The sequence below is a fragment of the Bos grunniens genome, chromosome 15 (genome assembly GCF_055505025.1).
Source record: "Bos grunniens cultivar Pamir isolate PY7600 chromosome 15, Bosgru_T2T1.0, whole genome shotgun sequence".
Lineage (NCBI taxonomy): Eukaryota > Metazoa > Chordata > Mammalia > Artiodactyla > Bovidae > Bos > Bos grunniens.
Genome location: NC_141179.1, coordinates 1,171,848 through 1,189,646, shown reverse-complemented (window position 1 = coordinate 1,189,646; position 17,799 = coordinate 1,171,848). Strand labels below are relative to the sequence as shown.

General features: G+C 37.6%; 1 pseudogene; it reads right to left on the bottom strand.

Moving 5' to 3' along the window:
• Positions 1–10,732: 10,732 nt before the first annotated feature.
• LOC147357227 (olfactory receptor 4C12-like) lies at positions 10,733–11,658 on the bottom strand (annotated as a pseudogene).
• Between the last annotated feature and the right edge of the window lie 6,141 nt (positions 11,659–17,799).

Below are 17,799 nucleotides of genomic sequence, written 5' to 3'. Positions count from 1 at the left end.
AGTTGTGTCTGAGTCTTTGCAAACCTATGGACTGAAGCCTGCCAGGGTCCTCTGTCCATGGAATTCTCCAGGCAAGAATACAGGAATGGGTTGCCATGCCTTCCTCCAGGGGATCTTCCCATCCTAGGGATTGAACCTTCATCTCTTATGTCTTCTGCATTATCAGGCAGGTTCTTTACAACTAGTACCACTTAGGAAGCCCTCAGCTTATCACAAGGATGCTTAAATTCTTCCACATCTTCTAAAAAGTGGTCCCTGGGTCTTTGCTGGAGCACAACCAGGCACAGGGAGCTGAGTTCACCATGTAATAAACTTGATTGCATTTCAGCCAATAAGAAATATTCACAACTCGTTCTTAAATATATTAAAAAAAAACAGTAAAACTTTTGATTCTGATTCTGTATGTGTTAATATACAGAAAAGTCTAATTCACTGTCCTCTTCCATATAAAAGACATTTAAATAAGTCTGAGGCATAAGTCTCTATCTGCCTTCCCCGCTTTATCACCAGCACTTGGTTCAGTGTCTGACTCATACTGGTGTTCCATACAATTAGCTGAATAAATAAGTTGAAAGACTTTCATTCCCCATGTTTTCCTTTTTCCTCCCCAGTAATTCGCCAAATAATATTTACTCTCTTTTTATTCTGTGTGCTATTTCACCATGCTTTTTCTATTATATTTTGTTTGGGATTTTTTCTATCTAATCACTTTGTAAAAATCTCCTTTATAAGTTGTTTTGAAGTCAAATGTTCTTATAGAACTTTCTCACTTCTGTTTTCATCATTTGTGATATCCAAAGATTACAAGTTCTGAGAGGATGAAAGACTTTTCTCTTGAGAGATGTTATTATTTAGTAAATTACAAAAGTTTTCTTTTTCTTTTTTATTTTTTTGCAAATTGCAAAGATTTTTTTAATTAGAGATCATTATTATAAAAAATTAACAAAATTTAATATTGACTGCTTCATATATACATTCATAATATTCATTGTGCAAAGGATTTTATTTAAATAATTTCCTCTAACATGTTTAAAACAAGTTATATGTTGTTGGAAGATAGGAAAATTGAGACAGAGAAGGTCAGCAATGTGCCTGCCCCAAGTGCATAGAGTGAATGAGGAGCAGACCTAAAGATACAATTCAAGACTAACTTATCTCAAATATTAAAAAAATAATAATCTATTTATTTGTGGTTGCTGTGGGTCTTTTGTTGCTGTGATTGGGCTTTCTGTAGATTCAGAGAGTGGAGGCTACTCTCTAGCTGCGGGGCATGGGTTTCTCACTGTGGTGGCTTCTTCTGCTGCAGAACAGGAGCTGTAGGCTCAAAGTCTTCAATGGTTACAGCATGTGGACTCAGCAGCTGCAGTGTGCAGGCTCTAGCACCCTTGGGCTTTAGTAACTGCAGCACTCAGGCTCAATAGTTGTGTCTTGCAGGTCCCAGAGCTCTGGCTCAGTAGCTGCAGCACATGGACTCATTGTTCTGAGGCATGAGGAACACTCTCAGACCAGGGAAGCAACCCTGTCCCCTGCATTGTCAGGCAGATTCTTATCTGCTGTGCCACCAGGGAAGCCTTAATCCCAAGTCTTGATCTTGGTTTTGACCTCACATTACCTCTTACATAAAAACTTACCAAATAGTAAGCAGGAGGCTTCTTTAGTATCCATCTATCAACAAAGACTTTCAGAAGACTGTTTCTCATGGAGACCATAAGTCACTTAGGAATTTGAAAAATGTCAGTTTCTTCTTCTGAGAATTTCCCATCTCCTCTCTCAGGAAGGATTTAGAACTATACAGGTTTTTTTCCTTATTCTGATAAGTTAGTTAATAAGACATTACTAAACCTGTGCATTTCTAATCTGCCCTAAATTTGCTATTAAAAGGAAATTTCATGCATTGAACACTTATTATTGGCAATCATCTTTCATATTTAATCTAAAAATAACTACATGAGATGCAAATATTATTCTCATTTCATAAATAGAAAATTTGAGGCTAGTAAATTACTTTCTCTTGTCTAGGATGGTGTACCAGTAAGCAATAGAATTAAAAGCCCATTACTGTTGTTTCATTTCTGAGTTATTAGCTGTCTAATTTAAGAGTTCTCAGAAATCAGCAATCTCTGGAAAATGTTGGACACATTTCAACGGAGCAGAAGGACTACTCTGTGTGTCATATTATATTTTAGATGAACTTTCTGAGAATTCAAACACATGGAGGCCAAATTTTGGTCTACAAATAAGCAAACAGATAATAAATTTTTGGCACCGAGAAATAATAGTTTATTGTTGTTGTTGTTCAATCTTGAAGTCCTGTTGGACTGTTTGTGACCCATGGACTGTAGCACACCGGGTGCCTGTCCTTCACTATCTCCCAGAGTTTGTTCAAACTCTTATCCTTAAAGAGAATCTAATTTATTTTTTATTGTGCACACAAAGAATTTGAGACTCAGGAAAGGAAAGCAACAGTTTTAAAACTGCACATTTTGATACTGGCAGTTTAAAGATAAGAATTCAGGTTACCTAAATCCCAGTCTGTTTTATCTTTGCCTTATATGGCATAGCTGATATCCTCACTTGTTAGAGAGTAATGAAAACAATAGGAATCGTTTTGTTTGTCTAACTGATGTGTGTAACTACTTCAATGAGCTTCACTGCTTTCCAGTGAGATCTGCCTAGGGAAATGAAGATGTTAAGAGACTATACGCAAATACATCCTTTGACTCAATCCCATAGGGTTTTATCATATAAATATGTCACTTTATATGATGTGTTTTCTCTGTGGCTCAGCCTATAAAGAATCAGCCTGGAATAGAGGAGATGCAGGTTGGATCACTGGGTCAGGAAGAATCTTGAAGAAGGGAATGGCTACCTACTCCAGTATTCTTGTCTGGAAAATTCCATGGACAGAGGAGCCTGGTGGGCTACAGTCCATGGGGTCACAAAGAGTCAGACACGACTGAGTGACTAACACTTTCAAAGATTAACAATATGCTATTTTTTAAGTTTCCATTTTCCACATTGATTTAGCATGGCTCTCCATCTGTTGCTAAACCAAAAAATTAATTACACAGGAATGGGATAAAACTTGTTTCCTACACTGTCAAATCTCTTTAGGAGCACAAGAATATGGTGTTTCTTTGGGCTAACTATTTAGGAATGGGAGATTTTTTCCCGAAAACATTCTATTCAGTCCTGTATTATAAAGACTTTACTCAAGCATCGGAGACCCAATATGGAAATGTATGCCCTCTAGAACACTCATACGCTACTAGATATTCAGAATTGACCCAGTGTAAGAGCATCAGGTCAATGTTTTGTCACTTTGGAAATGTTAAGAAACATAAAATGAAATGGAGTTGGAAGACTAGAAAGGGGAACTCCCAAACCCTGCCACATAGCAAAGCCCAGCAGGAAGAACAAAGACTCTGCTTTCCTGTTAAGGCCTAAAGCAATGAAAAATCATGGGCTCTTTATTTACTAGAGCCCCCCTTCCTTCTCAACTTCCCTTTCCCTTCTGTAAAAGCATTGCTCTTCCTTTGTCTTGGGGGTGATTGTACATTTTCCTCCATGGTTGTAGGCCTCAAATTGCAATTTTTCAAAACCTGACTTCTGGAGAAATGTCTGTCAGTCTATTTGCTTCCTGTCAACAACTGTCAGTAGGTTTTCTGACCAGTGGAGGACAGTGCCATTCTGCCACTCAGGAGTGAACTTTAGCTTAGAACCTACTTCAAGTGATCTCCAAAAAGATTTGAATGTTTTTATTTTCTCAGAGCATGATTAACTGGTAAATAGTATCAGATTCTACAGAAAAAGATTAGGTTGAAGGTCTATAGCACCTATTTGATGTGATATTACAGAGGTCTTATTTTAAAGAATGCTTGATGTCTCCTTTCTTCAAAAATCTCTGGGTTAGGAGGTAACTTGATGAGGAGCCATGATTTTTCTGAATTGAATTCTGATCCTTCAGTACAGATCTCCACTCACCAAACCTAGTGTAAAGTGTCCAATAAAGATTATTTGATATATCTACACATATATTATGTATATATAGCAAAAAGTTTACCAGAGTAATTAATATTAGCTATCACATTCACTACCTCACATAATTATTGTTTGTGTGTATGAGTTGAGAACATTTAAGATCTACTGTTAGCAACTTTCAGCATATAAGCAATATTGTTAATCGTCACCATGTTGTGCATTGGGGTTTCCTCATAGCTGAGTTAGTAAAGAATCCACCAGCAATCCAGGAGACCCTGGTTTGATTCCTGGGTTGAGAAGATCTGCTGGAGAAAGGATAGGCTACCCACTCCAGTATCCTTGGGCTGTCCTTGTGGCTTAGCTGGTAAAGAATCTTCATGCAATGATGGATACCTGGGTTCAGTCCCTGGGTTGGGAAGATCCCCTGGAGAAGGGAAAGGGTACCCACTTCAGTATTCTGGTTTGGAGAATTCCATGGACTGTATAGTCCATGTGGTTTTAAAGAGTCAGATACAGCTGACTGACTTTAACATACACACTATAACCCCAAACAGCAGAATGCTACCTTCATGACTTAGTCATTTCCCAAAGGTCCCACTTCACATACTACCACATTAGAAAGGATTTAAATTATGATTCTGGAGAGGGACTCAGACATTCATTTTTATAGCAACAGCCAAAAGTGGAGGAACAAATTACTTAAGATTTGATAAACCAAATGTTTTCTATTATTTGGTGAATAGTACTGTGTTTGAGAAGACTTTGACAAACACAAGAAACAGTTATCAAGACAGTACGGTACTGGCACAAAGACAGAAATATTGATCAATGGAACAAAATAGAAAGCCCAGAGATAAATCCATGCACACATGGACACCTTATCTTTGACAAAGGAGGCAAGAATATACAATGGATTAAAGACAATCTCTTTAACAAGTGGTGCTGGGAAAACTGGTCAACCACTTGTAAAAGAATGAAACTAGAACACTTTCTAACACCATACACAAAAATAAATTCAAAATGGATTAAAGATCTCAACGTAAGACCAGAAACTATGAAACTCCTAGAGGAGAACATAGGCAAAACACTCTCCGACATACATCACAGCAGGATCCTCTATGACCCACCTCCCAGAATATTGGGAATGAAAGCAAAAATAAACAAATGGGACCTAATTAAACTTAAAAGCTTCTGCACAACAAAGGAAACTATTAGCAAGTTGAAAAGGCAGCCTTCAGAATGGGAGAAAATAATAGCAAATAAAGCAACAGACAAACAACTAATCTCAAAAATATACAAGCAACTCCTACAGCTCAACTCCAGAAAAACAAATGACCTGATCAAAAAATGGGCCAAAGAACTAAATAGACATTTCTCCAAAGAAGACATACAGATGGCTAACAAACACATGAAAAGATGCTCAACATCACTCATTATCAGAGAAATGCAAATCAAAACCACTATAAGGTACCATTTCACACCAGTCAGAATGGCTGCGATCCAAAAGTCTACAAGCAATAAATGCTGGAGAGGGTGTGGAGAAAAGGGAACCCTCTTACACTGTTGGTGGGAATGCAAACTAGTAGAGCCACTATGGAGAACAGTGTGGAGATTCCTTAAAAAACTGGAAATAGAACTGCCTTATGATCCAGCAATCCCACTGCTGGGCATACACACTGAGGAAACCAGAAGGGAAAGAGACACGTGTACCCCAGTGTTCATCGCAGCACTGTTTATAATAGCCAGGACATGGAAGCAACCTAGATGTCCATCAGCAGATGAATGGATAAGAAAGCTGTGGTACATATACACAATGGAGTATTACTCAGCCATTAAAAAGAACACATTTGAATCAGTTCTAATGAGGTGGATGAAACTGGAGCCTATTATACAGAGTGAAGTAAGCCAGAAAGAAAAACACCAATACAGTATACTAACACATATATATGGAATTTAGAAAGAAGGTAACAATAACCCTGTGTACGAGACAGCAAAAGAGACACTGATGTATAGATCAATCTTATGGACTCTATGGGAGGGGGAGAGGGAGAGGGTGGGGGGTTTTGGGAGAATGGCATTGAAACATGTATAATATCATGTATGAAACAAGTCACCAGTCCAGGTTCAATGCACGATACTGGATGCTTGGGGCTGATGCACTGGGATGACCCAGAGGGATGATACGGGGAGGGAGGAGAGAGGAGGGTTCAGGATGGGGAGCATGGGTATACCTGTGGTGGATTTATTTTGATGTTTGGCAAAACTAATACAATATTGTAAAGTTTAAAAATAAAATAAAATTTAAAAAAAGAAATATAAGAAATTTGAATATAAGAACTCTCTATATAAAAGGTATAAAAGTCATGATATGAGGTTTCTCATTTAGTGTCATTTACTAGTGAAAAGCATACATTGCCCCATATCCTTAGCCTCACATGAATCAAGGACAATAAATTTCTTCAATCACAAACTTCTAACCACATTACTACTACTAATACCACTACTAAGTCACTTCAGTCGTGTCTGACTCTGTGCATCCCCATGAATCTTGAGTCTATGATGCCATCCAGCCATCTCATCCTCTGTTGTCCCCTTCTCCTCTTACCCCCAATCCCTCCCAGCATCAGAGTCTTTTCCAATGAGTCAACTCTTCGCATGAGGTGGCCAAAGTATTAGAGTTTCAGCTTTGGCACAGTCCTTCCAAAGAACACCCAGGACTGATCTCCTTTAGAATGGACTGGTTGGATCTCCTTGCAGTCCAAGGGACTCTCAAGAGTCTTCTCCAACACCACAGTTCAAAAGCATCAATTCTTCAGTGCTCAGCTTTCTTCACATTCCAAATTTCACATCCATACCTGACCACTGGAAAAACCATAGCCTTGACTAGATGGACCTTTGTTGGCAAAGTAATGTCTCTGCTTTTCAATATGCTATCTAGGTTGGTCATAACTTTCCTTCCAAGGAGTAAGTGGCTTTTAATTTCATGGCTGCAATCACCATCTGCAGTGATTTGGGAGCCGAAAAAAATGAAGTCTGACACTGTTTCCACTGTTTCCCCATCTATTTCCCATGAAGTGATGGGACCAGATGCCATTATCTTAGTGTTCTGAATGTTGAGCTTTAAGCCAACTTTTTCACTCTCCATTTTCACTTTCATCAAGAGGCTCTTTAGTTCCTCTTCACTTTCTGCCATAGGGTGGTGTCGTGTGCGTATCTGAGGTTATTGATATTTCTCCCGGCAATCTTGATTCCAGCTTGTGCTTCTTCCAGCCCAGCGTTTCTCATGATGTACTCTGCATATATGTTAAATAAGCAGGGTGACAATATACAGCCTTGATGTACTCCTTTTCCTATTTGGAACCAGTGTGTTGTTCCATGTCCAGTTCTAACTGTTGCTTCCTGACCTGCATGTAGGTTTCTCAAAAGGCAGATCAGGTGGTCTGGTATTCCCATCTCTTTCAGAATTTTCCACAGTTTATTGTGATCCACACAGTCAAAGGCTTCGGCAGTCAATAAAGCAGAAATAGATGTTTTTCTGGAACTCTCTTGCTTTTTCAATGATCCAGCGGATGTTGGCAATTTGATCTCTAGTTCCTCTGCCTTTTCTAAAGCCAGCTTGAACATCTGGAAGTTCACGGTTCATGTATTGCTGAAGCCTGGCTTGAAGAATTTTGAGCATTATTTTACTAGCGTGTGAGATGAGTGTAATTGTGTGGTAGTTTGAGCATTCTTTGGCATTGTCTTTCTTTGGGATTGGAATGGAAACTGACCTTTTCCTGGAGCCACTGCTGAGTTTTCCAAATTTGCTGGCATATTGAACGCAGCACTTTCACAGCAACATCTTCCAGGATTTGAAATAGCTCAACTGGAATTCCATCACCTCCACTAGCTTTGTTCGTAGTGCTGAAACAACAACAACAACAACAAGAAACAAAAAACTATGACCAACTAGACAGCATATTAAAAAGCAGAGGCATTACTTTGTCAACAAAGGGCCGTCTAGTCAAAGCTATGATTTTTCCAGTGGTCATGTATGGAAGTGAGAGTTGGACTATAAAGAAAGCTGAATGCTGAAGAATGATGCTTCTGAACTGTGGACTGGAGAATACTCTTGAGAGTTCCTTGGACTGAAAGGAGATCCAACCAGTACATCCTAAAGGAAATCAGTTCTGAATATTCATTGTAAGGACTGATGCTGAAGCTGAAATTCCAATACTTTTGCCACTTGATGTGCAGAACTGACTCATTGGAAAAGACCCTGATGCTGGGAAAGATTGAAGGCGGGAGGAGAAGGGAATGACAGAGGATGAGATGGTTGGATGGCATCACTGACTCAATGGACATGAATTTGAGTAATCTCCTGGAGTTGGAGATGGACAGGCAAGTCTGGTGTGCTGCAGTCCATGGGGTCACAAAGAGTCAGACACGGCTGAGTGGCTGAACTGAACTGAATGTAAAGATATTCTTTACATGGATAGAGGAGCATTGCAGGTATCTCCCACTTTCTGAAATTTCACCTTTAGCGATTTCATTTTTATGAAGATGTATATCAATGCTTAATTTAACTAATAGAAATATACCTGAAGGGGATTTTTTCTATCCCCAGAAAATCTATTATCATAATAATATCAGTAGATTTTTAAACTTTTTCAATTTTTCTGTGTTTTAAGTACAGTTAATTTACAATGTTGTGTTAGTTTCAAGTTAATAATAATGTGATTCAGTTTTATATATATATATTTATATATATAAATCTATATGTATATGTGTGCTTGTGTATTTGTGTGTGTATATATATATATATATAGATAGATAGATAGATATACACACATATATATTTCTTCAGATTCTTTTCCATTATAGGTTACCATTGTTCCAGAAATTTGGCTTCTGGACACTGTTGCCAGATTAAATCTTTGGGACAAAATTTTGGGTAAAGTAGAAAGAAATAGCTTTATTGCTTTGACTGGTAAATGAGACCACAGTGCACTAGTGCTCTCAAGAATGTGGGTCCCCCTTGGAGATGGTAGTGAAGAGCCTTACATTGTTTGAGAAGCAGGGCTTGTATAACTCATGGACTTTTCTCTGATTGGTTGATGGTGAGGTAAGTGGGAGTCACATCATCAACCATCTGGTTTTAAAGTCTGCATCTTCTGGGCAGCATACAGTTAGTTTCTTCCACCTGGTAGGGGTTTCAGTGTCTGCAAAGAACATAGCTCAGAATCTTATGTATAGACCTAGAACAAGAAATAAAAGTTCTTGACTTTGTTTAATGGGGCAACTATTATCATTTTGTTTTTCTTGACTATTTTCCTTTCCCTCTGCATTTTCTTACTTCTCTGATTAAATTTATTCTTTGGCAGAGATTTTCTACAGACAAAAGGACAGTGGTCAACATGGCCAGGAGTCTATTCTCAGAGGCCTCATAGGATGCTTCTTTGTTACACCACTACCATTTTGAAAGAAAGACCATAATAGTTGGTCTTCTGTAAAAGAGAAGTGGCATAAGTTGAACTTTCAAATTGAGGGAAAAAATTGCAGTGCTAAAGTACATGCCTACATGTGAGATAAAGCTAGAACATATTGACATCATAGTCTTGAAAGACAAACTAAACCTTTAAGACTGCAGATAATTTTCTTATCTGTAGACTTACAGATACCATAGGCACTATGTCTCATTTGAAAGAAAATATGACTTATTTTTAAAGACATAGACTGAAAGTTTATAGCTAAACTTTTGAAAAGAAGCTGTGTTCCAATACAATACCTTCTCACACATTTTACAGTTGAAGAGTATTGTGAGTCAAGTAGATTAGTAAACCTCTCTTGGCTTCAATTTCCTTCTCTGTAAAGTGGGGATATTGATAATGGAACCATTAGTTTATTACATGTATATATAAACTGAGGTGAATGCACCTGGTAGTTAAAGTGTTCATTTAATGTAAATATTAATATATGTAGGAGGCCTACAGAGCAACAGCTTTGGAACCTAACTATGGTTTTATGTTGAGATTTGTAAAAGATGCTTAACCTTTTTCAAATGGTTCTTCAACTTTTAGTATAGAAAGACAAAATGTTCACTTTATATTCAAGAAACACTGTGATCCATGAAGTTAAGAAAATAAGAGCATATTAAGAGTAATTTCAAAATCTCTGGTTTATTTTTCATTCCAAAGAAGAACTAGAGATAGATTATGAATTATATGTTTTTCCTTTTGTGGGTTTCTCTCTTTTTGCTTTTGGTAAATTCAAAGTATATTAAGAAAAAAATAATAAGCTGTGATTCCCACACTCAAATGTCCCTTCCCCATGTATCTATTGAAGAATTTCTATCCCCTATTTGCTTTAACACAGACTAAGCAAAAAGGGGGAAACATTTTTTTTTTTGAGATCAAGATTCTATGGAAAAAAAAATTTCATCCAATTAACATATATGAAGAATTTACTAAAGCAGCAGTAAGACTCTGGAGGAAAAATCTTATTCTACAATCACCAAAGTAGGGGTCTATGCTTGTTCTTTCCATTGTCTAGTCTGAATCTATGAACACGAACATTGAAGCCTTGGTAAAGTGCAGCAAAATTGATGAATGTGCCTAAAATATACCTAGTCATTAAATCATCAATAAGTATTAGATTCTAGATATTTATTTTCTGCCAGTGGTCTGCAAATTCTTAGTATTCTTTCACAATTTACAACAGGTACAATCCTCCCTAGGTACACAAATGATCACTAAATTGGCTCTTGAATACTCTAAGTTATTATCTTCTTCAACAAAGTCCTCATGGCATTTTAACCTCTGCATTTCTCACTGTATAAATAATAGGATTTAGCATGGGAGTGAAGATTGCAAAGAACACAGCCACCCACTTGTCTTTAGGGTAAGTGGCTACAGGGAGCAACTGAATTAATATACAAGGGACAAAAAAGCACACCACTAGTGTAAAGTGGGGGACACATGTAGAGAGGGCTTTGCACCTGCCTTCAGAGCCATGGGATTTCAGAGACCTCAATATGACTATGTAAGAGACCAATAACATGGAGAAAATAAGCACGCACATGCCCCCACTGTTAGTTGCCACCACCATTCCGGGTCGGTAGGTGTCGCTGCAGGAAAGTTCCATTAAGGAGAAGAAATCACACATGACCACAGAAGGTCAAGTCGACCATAAAGAGAATCTGCTCAGTGGCAAGATGCCCCTGATCCAGGCCACCACCATCAGGAGCTGGCAGAGCCCTTTTCGCATGATGACCATGTAGTGCAGAGGTTTGCAAATAGCCGCATAGCGGTCATAGGCCATGGCGATGAGAAGGATGATCTCTGATGCTCCCCGAAAGTGCTCCACAAAGAGCTGAGTCAGGCAGCCACCCCGGGAGATGGTTCTCCTCTGGTGCAACAGGTCAATGATCAATTTGGGCATGCTCACACAGGTGAAGAAGGCATCTAAAAAGGGCAAGTGAGTGAGAAAGAAATACATGGGAGCAGAAAGCGTGGGGCTGAGGGAGATGGTGATGACAATGAGCAAGTTGCCCTGCACAGTGAATAGGAGAATGAACAGAAAGACAATGAAGAGTATTTTCTGTACGTGTGGATTCTGCGTGAGTCCCAGGAGAACAAATTCAGTCACATTATTGGGCAGTGTAAGGACGTCCATTTAGGAAATAGCCATCTTTCCTGGGCCCCGAATTACCTACAACAGAAAAAAAAAAAAAAAAAATGAGTGATACTTTTAACCATGAAAGAATTGTGGTCTGAATTTCTGAGAATGAAAATAGTGCAGTCATTTTAACAGTGGAGCATGCCTTTGGCACTTTTGTTCCAGTACTTCTTTCAAGTCTTCCTACTTCTTACAAGATGGCTTTTTAGCTTCAGACACCTGTTCCCTGTCAACCGTAAAACATCTATCGGGCAAGACCTGATGTGCAGTTTACTGAGAACACACTGGGCTCTCTACATGAGCCCTGGATTCTCATTCTGGTTCCAGCTTCATGTACTGTCATCACAGTACTCCATGACCCCAGCCCTCCTCTATGTCTATCGTCTTACAAATTATAATTTTCAGATGTATCTTGTAAGCTGAGAAGTGCTGCACAAAAGTAAGAGTTATTTTCTCATGGGTGTTTACATTTGAACCTTCAGTTCTAACTGTGGAAAGACAGACAACATCAATAAATATCTGTCATAAACTAGATGTTTTGGGAATGATTATAAGTCCTTGGTGACACACTCTGTCTAGTCCCTTTCAAAACACACATACTCTTCAAGTGTGTTTTCTCACTTACCATAGTGCCTGGCATAGTATCTGCAATGCCTGAAACATATTAGATGATACTAGATGATGCAGAAATACTTTGTGAATTGCCATTTTCCATGGGTAAGAGTATGACTCTTCCCCAGAATGTAAGGTCTTGCCTGGTGACTCAACAGTAAAAAATCCAACTGAAATTCAGGAGACCAGGGTTCAATCCTAGGGCCAGGAAGATTGCCTTGAGCAAAAAATGGCATCCCCCTTCAGTAATTTTGCCTGGGAAATCCCATGGACAGAGGAGCCTGGCCAGCTACAGTTCATGGGGTCCCAGAAGAGTCAGACACAATTTGGCAACTAAACAACAACAACCAGACTATAAACCTAAGAGGAATTAGTGCTCTTTTTCTCTTGCTCTGTTTGTCATTTTTCTCTACTTGATGAGAAACATAAACATTTGAAAGGCATTGCTTTCTAGTTTAATAGGTTTTGACACCCTTTATGGGGTAAGTATGAAAATAATTCTTTGCCTCTGGGAAATAATATATTATTGGATCATTTTACTTTCAAGATAATGATGGCATTTTTATTGATATTTTTATTCTCTAAAATTCTGTTCCACATATAATTTAACATAATCATATTCAGTCATATTCAGGCTAGCTTCTCTAGACTTGGATTGAAAAAAATTTGCATGAAGTTGTTCAGTACACAATAATTTTTTTAAGCAAAGGAAATCCTTATTTTCAGAGTTCTAAAAATAAAATTTAATGTAGAGAACAGAACAAAATAGACTTCTAGGTAAAACAGATAATGTACTACACATATAAACATGTACATACAGACTCGACTTTCCAGGTGGATCAGTGGTAAAGAATCTGCCTGCCAAAGCAGGAGATGTGGGTTCAATCCCTGGATCAGGAAGATCCCCTAGAGAAGGGAAAGGCAACCTACTACAGTATGCTTGCCTGGGAAATTCCATGGGCAGAACTCCCCACAGTCCATGGAATCACAAAGAGTCAGACACACCTTAGTGACTAAACAACGGTAATACACAGACTAACAGAAACATATATAAAACCTTTTACCTGTGATAAGTACTTATTACAAGTTCACTCATTCAATAAGGATCTATTGGAAGATCAGTGTGCATGTTAATACATATTGTTCACACAGTCATCAAGAGCGTCCCTGTTAAATACACTTAATGGCTGAAATTTCGTTACCAAAGAGCAGCAAGGCATCCTTCCATGATAAGCATGAGTCTCCCACTCTTTCTGTTTCCACTACATGCATTCTCATGCCTTCTTCTCCCATCTTCCCATAGTACCCAGCATTATCACTCCTGGTTACAGGACACTTCATTACTACAAGTGTAAGAGACCTGGGGGGACAACTTCTCAACAACAAGAGATGAGGACATATAAACATAATGAAATATATTCTACAAAAAATAAGTCTTTCTTTTCCAAGATAAATGGGTATAGAGGTTTACTGTGTAATCACCTGAATTAAATTTTGTACATGTGTGGAAACAAGGTGCAGCAGTCCCACTACATTTCCTTATTCTGAGGTGGGATCCCCCAGCAGATTAGAAAGTATTGAAATGATGTAAAGCAAGATTTAGATGCAATTACTGAAAGCTTTTTGAAAATAACTAGGAAGAAGCAGAAATAACTTTTTCATATTTCTTTATCTCCACAATACTCTTTCTACTAATAAATCCTATGGAAAATATTTTTAGAGAAGAAATATAAATATTTACAAGTATGCTCAACACAGTTATTATGATCTGTGGGAAATTTGGAAATGATATGGATTGTTCAACACTGGAGAAATAGATCATTACAATATAGTGCATCTCTTTAATCAATGTGTAGTTTTAACAGGTGCTTTTAAAAATTGTGAAATATCATACTAACATTCTGTAAAGTCAAGAAAATTGTAGATGCTCTTTTAAATTGTATAATTATTCCAACTAATTTAATTCTAACTAATTGCGATATGATTCTAACTAATTTAAAATCATATCAATACAAAGAGGCCCTGAGATATTTTACTTCTAAGTTGGTGGCATTGTACTTGAGTCTGTCATTCTCGATGTTTTGTATGATGAAAAAGGAATTTCAGTGTCAAGTGAGGATGAGGGATAGTTATATGATATGTCGGTTATATTTAATTCTCAGAGTCCATGATTATACAATTTCCTGGAAAAAAAAAGGCTCACCTGTGAACGTGTCTGATATAGGTTCCAGCAACAGTTACTTCACCAAGAAAGAAGTAAAATTGTAAACTAGCAAAATACCAACTAGCTCAGCTACAATAAGCATATTTTCTAATTTATAAATGGTATCTTTGGATAAGCTTTCAAAGCACTTCTATATATGCTGTTTGGGGGCAAATTCTGTAAAGTTTCTTAGCTGTGGCTAACAGGACCTCAGAGGTATTACATCATCATTAGCAGCTCTGCCAATGATTAAGTATTTCAAGTAAGTTAATACAACAGTGGAGGAAAAGTTCTATAGTACTCATTTTTAATTTTGAACTTTTCCTTGAGTCTACATGAAGGTCAAATACTATAAGAGAAAAAAAAAGAATATTTATGAAATTGTTTCTGATAACAAATGAGCTTAATATGGAGATTGAATATTCAGTATTGTAAAGTAAAATATTTAGGCAGTCAACTATCTGAATTTTAAATTTTTACTATAATATTTTAAATTGATCTACCATCCATGCCAGTCATAATTTTTAAATACTGCCTTCGGGTTTACTTTGAGTGATCGGTTCTAAGCCCTATTATAATATTGACACTTCATATCAGGTAAATTATACAGTACTTTTCCAAAGAAGTTGTTTCTTGTGCCAATTCTGGATTTAGATCGACATGATAATGATGAAAATAATTTACTCTTCAATTGTATTCAGAGATGGTAAATGTATTTTTTTTCATTTAAATTTAATTGTACAATATCCAAATGGAATAGAAAAATAGGCAATAATATTGACAATTTATAACAAGGAAATAGAAGATGTGGGATAAGAAAGCCATTTGCCAAGGGGAAATAAGATGCCAGTTCACTAGATCCTGGACCAGGATCCTTACTTTTAAATTAATATTTTACAAGTAAAGTGACATTACATGTCACCAACTGTAAAGCTCAGTATAATTATCTACTGAAAGAAATCAGTACTAACATTTGAAATAATTTTGTAAATAAATGTAATATAATTTGACTCAGGAATATTTATGCATAGAAGCAGCCTCACTCAACACATTCAAATATGCTTTCATTAATAAGAAAAATAAATTGGACATAACTGTCAACTGGATTCAGAGAATCTGGTCATTATGAGCAACATGTGTCACACAGGAAAATAATTTAGGAAAACTGAAAACTTGTGACTAAACCTAGTTTGACTAGACACACACATATTATTGTGTTGTGATATTTGTGATGGCATACGCCAAAGGCAATCTAAATGAAGATTTGAAAAAAATAAAGAAAGAACTATAAGGGATATGGATTATTTCTGAAGTGTCATCATGCAAATGTCTTCAACTTGTCTTTCAACTCTGGAATTAAAGCAATAGTCATATGATAATTAGCATGTACTGACAAAGTCATTATTCTCAACCTCATAAAGATTGATGTGTATTCAAAATGTCCCATTGAGTGGTCATTCAACCTCTTCTTAAATATCTACAGTGTGGTTAAAGAGACAACTTTAGAACCTGTATACCTGTCTAGTCCAGCACCCCAGGGCCTAGTCAAGCATGAAAAAGAAAAAAAGAGTAGAGTTAGCTCTAAAACTGTGAAGCCTGTCCATAAAAATAATTTTTCAAAGAAGACTTCCTGGAGGTATACCAGGAAAGTCATTTCTAGAATACAGATTCAAGAACAGAGTGGTTAACAGCCCTGGAGAGACAGAAATACAGATTCTTAAACTTGAAGGATAAACCAGAAGGAAAGCAGAAGGAATAACACATAGATTTTATCATCGTTGATAAGAAACTAGGTAAGGTATGTTAAGATGTTTGATATTTTCAGAGACTAATTTTACAAAATCAGGTACCTAAATTATTCTTTTGGGCAGCTTCACTCATTTAAATACACAGAGAAACATGTTCTAAAAACAAAACTTTCAAGAGCACAAATCACGTTCAGTTCAGTCACTCAGTCGTGTCCGACTCTTTCTGACCCCATGAACCGCAGCACACCAGGCCTCCCTGTCCATCACCAACTCCCGGAGTTTACTCAAACTCATGTCCATTGAGTCAGTGATATCATCCAACCATCTCATCCTCTGTCGTCCCCTTCTCCTCCTGCCCTCTATCTTTCCCAGAATCAGGGTATTTTCCAATGAGTCAGCTGTTCTCATCAGGTGGCCTAAGTATTGGAGTTTCAGCTTTAACATCAGTCCTTCCAATGAATATTCAGTACGGATTTCCTTTAGGATGGACTAGGTGGATCTCCTTGCAGTCCAAGAGACTCTCAAGAGTCTTCTCCAACACCACAGTTCAAAAGCATCAATTCTTTGGTGCTCAGCTTTCTTTATAGTCCAACTTTCACATCCATACATGACCACTGGAAAAACCATAGCCTTGACTAGACCGACCTTTGCTGGCAAAGTAATGTCTCTGCTTTTCAATATGCTGTCTAGGTTGGTCATAACTTTCCTTCCAAGGAGTAAGCTCCTTTTAATTTCATGGCTGCAATCACCATCTGCAGTGATTTTGGAGCCCAGAAAAATAAAGTCAGCCACTGTTTCCCCATCTATTTGCCATGAAGTGATGGGACTGGATGCCATGACTTAGTTTTCCGAATTTTGAGCTTTAAGCCAACTTTTTCACTCTCCTCTTTCACTTTCGTTAAGAGGCTCTTTAGTTCTTCTTCACTTTCTGCCATAAGGGTGGTGTCATCTGCATATCTGAGGTTATTGATATTTCTCCTGGCAATCTTGATTCCAGCTTGTGCTTCCTCCAGCCCAGCATTACTCATGATGTACTCTCCATATAAGTTAAGTAAGCAGGGTGACAATATACAGCTTTGATGTACTCCATTTCCTATTTGGAACCAGTCTGTTGTTCCATGTCCAGTTCTAACTGTTGCTTCCTGACCTGCATACAGATTTCTCAAGAGGCAGGTCAGGTGGTCTGGTATTCCCATCTCTTTCAGAATTGTCCACATTTTATTGTGATCCACACAGTCAAAGGCTTTGGTATAGTCAATAAAGCAGAAATAGATGTTTTTCTGGAACTCTCTTGCTTTTTCAACGATCCAGCAGATGTTGGCAATCACATTAGTCTACTCCAAAAGACTTTCATCCTGGAAGGACATCTCCTAAGTTGTTTACTAGGAATAGAAAAGTGTCTGGAGTTGGACTGTGGTCTCAAAACTCTTCCAGATATACTTCTTATTGAAGTAGAAACAAATATAACAACTTTTGTGCCAATAATCATATTATGGGCAGAATCACAGAATGCAGAAACACACAATGTATCTTGGTAAACTATTTGCAGAAAGAGGAAAAACTTTTTAAAGAAGATGATGGTGTGTGTGTGTGTGTGTG